Raw genomic sequence first — 6,896 nt, forward strand, 5'->3', positions numbered from 1 at the left:
CCATTCTTTGATAACTATACTATAGCATTATCTCCATTTGTTGCAATGTGATGCAACATTTCTTTTACCAAAGTAGGCAATTTCTATCTTGTCTATCTGTTCTACCTTTATAGCATAGCAGTAGCTATTTACCTTTATTTTTTTCATTATGCTTCATTGAGGCATAACTGTCAAATAGAAATTGTGCATAGTCAAAGTGCACGACGTGATGAGTTGATATATATATATATATATACACACACACACAGATTGTGAAATGATTATCATAATCAAATTAACACATCCATCACCTGACATAATTTCTACATGTGTGTGAGGGGGGAGGGTGAGAAGATTTAAGCTCTATATTCTCAAATTTCAGATAAATAATATTTCTAAATATAGTCATCATACTATACAGGGAAGCCCCAGAACTTACTTATCTTTTAACTGAAAGTATGTACCCTTTGACCAATTATTTCCTCCTTCTAGCCCTAGGCACAGTTCTCCTATAGCTTTTTGTGTTTCATAGCACCGCAACCCTCTAAGCCTTAAAGAAATTTTCGTTGCCTGAAGTTCCATGAGATACACCAAAGATGGGGTACCAATACAATCTACCAAGTGAAAATGAGACTGGAGGGATAGTGCAAACGCTTAAAAACTGACAGAAAAGAAGTGACTGAGAGACTGTGTCTGAACCAAGATGGAAGCAAGATGGTGACTGAACTACTGATACCGATGTCTCTCCTTCAGATTTATTATACCCTCATTTTACTGTATTAGCATGCTGGATAACATGCCCACCTGAGTTACGACAGTATGAAGTAATCATGGAAGTGACCGGAGCTACCTTAATAAAGCCAGAAAATGGGAGGGACAGTGGTTCAGGAAAGCCATTGCCCATTTCCAGGAAAAGTCATGAATAAACCACCTCTTGCTTAGCCTACCATTAAGCCTAACCAGACACTCACTAAAGTTTGGGGCTGCCCTGTCTATAGGGTAGTTCTATCTTTCCTTTCAGGTTCTTCTCTTCCTCTCAAAATTTGTAACCAGGGAAGCAGTAGGCAGCAACAGTTCATCCTGGGCTAATTTCCTAATTCTGTGTACCCGAGGAGGAAATAAGTGTTCACCCATCTCCCCTTATCAGGGTTACTTCACCTATGAAATAATGTGCTCTGTACACTTCCTTAATAAACTGGCTTTCACTCTCTCTCAAATGCTCACTACTGAATTCTTTCCTGCACAAAGCTAAGGACTTTCACCCACTTGGAGAGACCCCACACCTTAGTCCTTGGAACCTGGACAGACACCAGCTTGGATCCAGGTGATTACACAAAATCATTACTATTATTATTATTTTGGAAATGTAGGTTTTGTTTGTTTTTTGTAAGTATCGTATAATTGTTTCTGAGAACTTCATTGTTAACATTTCTTGACAAATAGTTTCATCTTCTGACAAGGATGAATACAAAATTTGCACTTTTTGCTGAGTGAAAAATTGAAATACATTCATGTTTTTTTCCTCATAAAGTTGGTTTTAAGATACATAGAAAGTATGTAATATTTTGGAAGACTAAAAAAAAAATTGACAAGAATAGAGAGGAATATTTAGTGTGTATTTTGGTTGTCTTTTAGAAAATTCCTGACTCATGAGGTAGTCTGAACAAATAATTTCATTAATTTTAAACCTTATTATTATTATTATTATTTTATCTTGAGATGACTCTAGATTCTCATAGAGTTGTGAAAATAGCACAAAGAGAACTCACACACCCTTTCCTCAGTTTTCCCTGATGATAACCAATTGCACAACAACACAATATCACAATCAGGATACTGACAATGGCCATCAAGATACAGAACTTTATTTTATTGGAGAGGTTTTTGTTGTAGGGCTCCTGTGCTCGCTAGAAAGACAGAGACAGAGAGACAGAAAGTGAGAAATCATCCTCCGGGGGGATGGCCACGCTGCAATCCCTTCTCCTCCATTCTCCTCTGGGGATCTTGGGCACTCACGCACATGCACCCTACATGAGTTTAAGCCACTGGGTCCAGGACTTGAACTGTTGTCGACTACATGGAAGTCCAAGTGACACAGACATTACGCCACTGCTGGTCCTGATACAGAACATTTCAACCACAAGAATCCTCCTACATTTTCCTTATTATTTATTTTATGATTTCTTGTTAATATTCAATAATTTTACATCATATAGTATACAATATATTTTTCAAAGGATGCATGCAGTAGATGACAATGAAATGAAAGATATTACCAATCATATCATTTTTAACAGAGAACTTTACATCCTTGTGTCATTAAGTGTTTCTTGCCTTAGTCCCTCCGAAGACTATCCACATCCTCTTTAACACTACACCTGCTTCCCTCATGCCCACATCCATTCTGGCAACCAGTAATCTTTCTTCACTTCTATAATTTTGTCATTTCAAGAATGATACATAAGTGGAATCATCTAGTATGTAAATTTTTGTTTGTTTGTTTTTGTTTGTTTTGGAGAGGTTTTTTTGCTATAGGGCTCATGCACTCTACAGAAAGAGAGACAGAAAGGGAGAAATCACTCCCCAGGGGGAATGGCCACGCCACAATCCCTTCTCCTCCATTCTCCTCTTGAGATCCTGGGCACTCATGCACATGCTCCCAGCATGAGTTTAAGTCACTGGGTCCGGGACTTGAACCGTGGTAGGCTACATGGGAGTCCAGTGACATAGCCATTATGCTAACTGCTGGTCCCTAGTATGTAAATTTTGATATTGGCTTTTTTTCTTTTTTTTAATTTGGCACATTTCTCTAGAGATTTACCCAAGATGTTGATTTACATTAGTTTGTTTGTATTACCAACTAGCATTCCACGGTATGAATGTGCCACAATTTGACGATTCATGCATTCAAAGACTGATTTGTTTCCAATTTTACAATGTTAAGAATAAGGCTTCTTGGGACAGGTAGGTGGTATGGTGATTAAGGTTCTGGATTCCCACATGGCAGACCATGGTTTGAGTCCCAGACATGGTGTATTGCTTTCTCACTTTCCCTCTCTATTTCTCTATCTCTGTCTGTCTCTGGTGAGCACACAAGCCCTTTAACAAATTAAAAAATTATAATAATGATAAATCAAATTAAATAAATAATTAAAAATAAAAAATAAGCCTTAGATGAGCCATGCTAGCACACCATGGGTGCTGCTATATGGCAGACTCAGGCTACACGGGAGAACTGGGTTTGATCCCTGTCTTACCCTAAAGAGCTGGGTGCTGCAAGGCATGCTTCTAGTCTAAGCTGCTCCAAATACATAGGCTAGAAGGATTGCAAATCTGCAGACACTGTAGGTAACATAACAAGATTCTGTCTAAAGACCCAACCCCATACACATGCACAAAAGAAGAAAGCTTTGAGAGACATTTATGTACATGTTTTTGCATGAACATAGTTTTCATTTCATTGGCATAAATACCTATGAGTACAATTGGGGAATCAATCGAATGGTTGGATATAAGTTGCATATGTAAGTTCTGTAATAAGTTGCCAAACCGTAGTTTTCCAGAGTGGCTGTTCCATTTTACATTCCCATCAACAGTAGATGAGTAATCTAGATTCTCTACATTGTTGTCACCATTTGTGGTTTCTTTATTTAGCCATTCTGATATTGTGTATTGTGATGTCTCATTGAGATTTAAATGTGAATTTCCCTAATTGCTAATGTTGGTGAACATCTTTTCATGTGCTTATTTACCATCTGTATATCCTTACTGATGAAGTGTTCTTTCATCTTTCTGCCATTTTGTAATTGACTTTTCTTTACTGTTGTTTTGAGAATTCTTTATTCTAGACACCATTCCTTTATCAGACATGCAGTTTGCAAATATTTTCTCTCAGTCTGTAGTTTGCCTTTATATCTTATTAGCAGTTTATTCACAGAGGACAAGTTTTAATTTTGTGAGGACTATTTTATCAATCTTTCCATTTGTGAACTGCACTTTTTGTGTTAATGAAGTCTAGGAATTATTATTTTTTTACTATGCTATGAAACATTTTTCTTTATACACACACACACACACACACATCTTCTATATATAATTTTATGACTTACATTTAAATCTATAAGCCATATTGAGTTAATCTGTATAACATATAAAGTTTAGATGGAGACCTTACTCCAGCACAATTTCTTGAAAAGCCTCTTTCCTTTCATGCATTCTTTGTGCAGCTTTGTCAGATTTCAGTTGTACATCCAAGTAGGTTGAGTGGAGCCTAGGCTCTCAGAATGTTATCATACCGGATTTGAGATTTTCCCTAAATCTCATGACTAGTGTCCTTAAAAGATGAGGGAACACAGCCAGACCAAACTAAAAGAAAGCTGGGTTACAACAGAGGTAGGCAGAGACTAGTGTCCTGCTATGACAAGCCAAGAATTGCTTAGGGTTATCAAAACTAGAAGAGGCAAGAAATGATTCTTCTCTAGTTTTCAAAAGAAATATGACTGCTGATACTTGGGACTGTGAAAGAATACATTTCTACTGTTTTAAGTCACCAAGTTCATGGTGATTTGTTGCAATCACTCTACAAAATTTACACAGCCTTTTTTGTAAGAATCTATTTCTGAGTTTTCTATTCTGCTCCATAACTATCTATGTCTGTCACTCTGAAAATATCATGCAGTCTTGATTAGTTGAACCATTTATCAGATATTGAAATTGTGAACACTGATTTCTCCTACTAGATTCTTCTTTGTAAATTTTTTTTTTGCTTGTTGTTATTCTAGTTCTTACAGATTTCCATATACATTTTCACATAAACTTGTTTATAACTACAAAAATATTGCTGGAATTTTGATAGGCATTGCGTTGAACATTTATGTCAATTTGTAGATAATTACATCTTTACTATGCTGGGTCTTCCAATCAGTTATCACAGGATGTCTCCTCGGTTATTTAAATCTTTAATTTCTTTCATCAATATTTTCTAGTTTTCAGGATAAGAGTCCTATCTATGTTTCATTAAATTTACACTTTTTCCTTTTAGCAACTTTAAGCATTATTTTGTTTTTAATTTCTGAGTTTATTGTTAGTCTATGGGAATTCATATAATGTTTGTATGGTTATTTTCTATCTTGGCATTACGCTGAACTCACTGATTAATTTTGCATAGTTTTTGTTTTGTTCATTTAGTCACCTTGAGATTTTGTATATAGCCCATGATCTCATCTGCAAATAGATTTTTTTCACTTCTGATGTGCGTGTCATTTTTTTTTTTTTATTCTTTCATGATTGCATTATTCAAAACATCGAGCAATATGTTAAGTAACAGTATTGAGAGCAGACGTTTTTGCTTTATTCTTCGTTGTAGGGTCAAGGCACCATTGGGTAGGGTCAGTCACCATTGAGTATATTCAACTGTAAGATATTTTTGTAGAAACTCTTTATCTAATTGATAAAGTTTCATTCCATTAATATTTTTCTGAGAATTTTTATCATGAATGGATGATTAATTTTGTCTATGATTCTTCCCCATCAGTAAGTAAGCTCAAGTGATTTTTCTTCTTTAATTTATTAATATTGTGAATTGCAATGATAAATTTCATATATTGAAAAAGTCTTATTTCTGGAACAAACCCACTTGATCAAATAATATTTTCATATGTTGCTAATTTCTATTTGTTAATATGTTCATGTCTGCATTCACGAGGGATGTTGGTATGTAGTTTTCATTTTTATACTTTCGTATTGGGTTTTGGTATCATAATATTAACTTCCTAAAATGAAATGGGGAATGTTCCTTCCTCTGCCAGTTTCTAGAAGGGAATGTGTGATGTTAATACTTTCAACATTTCTTCAGTTATACCATGTGGGTCTGGAAATTTCTTCTTAGGCAAGTTTTTAAATTATGAATTTTATTTCTTAATAATTATAAAGCTATACAAATTAATTACCTTATCTTGGATAAGTTGTGATAGATTGTATTTTTTGTGGACTTGTTCTACTTCACCAAAATTGTCACATTTATGGGCTGAGTGGTTTGTGTTCCCATAATATCCTTTTGATATATGCAGTTTGTAGTGACATGCCCTGTTTATTTTTCAATACTGGTAATTTGCATCTTCTTTCTCTCTCTCTCACTCTCTCTCTTTTTTTATTTTTGATCTTTCTTGCTGAAAATTTTATTGATGTTTTATTGATTTGTGCCATTACTTTTATTATTTCATTCCTTTTGCTTATTTTGGATTTATTTATTTAGAGGTGGCAACTTAGACAATTGACTTGAGTCTTATGCTTTTTTCTACTCTTTGCTGTTAGTGTTATAAATTTTCATCTCATACTCTTTCAATTGTGCCCCACAAATATTGTTATGCTGACTTTTCATTTTTACTAAGGCCAATTTTTTTTTTTTTTAATTTCCCTTGATGCTTCTTTGGTCCATAGGTTATTTATAAGTATAGTATTTACTTTCCAACTGCTGGAATATTTTCCTGTTATTTATATATTATTATACAACATTATTCAATATCTATTTTGATCACATTGGGTCAAATTACACACTCTATATAATTATAATTATTTAAAATATTATTGATGCTAGTTATTTATGGTACAGAATATGGTCTATCTCTATGGCACTTGAAAAGAAGGTGTATTCTGCTGCTCTGGGTAGAGCATTTTGAAATGAGGTTGTTAGCCAGTGGTGTTGAGTTCTAGTATATTTTTGTTGATTTTCCGTCTAGTTGTTCTGTGAGTTGTTTAGAGGAATGTTAAAAAAGCTTGGGAACCAACAGTTAGCGTAATGGTTATGTCGCTGGACTCCCACGTAGTCGACCGCGGATCGTGTCCCGGACCCAGTGGCTTAAAACTCACACCAGGTGCGTGTGCGTGCGTGCCCAAGATCCCGCGAGGGGAAAGGAGGA

Source organism: Tupaia chinensis, unplaced genomic scaffold, assembly GCF_000334495.1.
Source record: "Tupaia chinensis unplaced genomic scaffold, TupChi_1.0 Scaffold000052_1, whole genome shotgun sequence".
Classification (NCBI taxonomy): domain Eukaryota; kingdom Metazoa; phylum Chordata; class Mammalia; order Scandentia; family Tupaiidae; genus Tupaia; species Tupaia belangeri.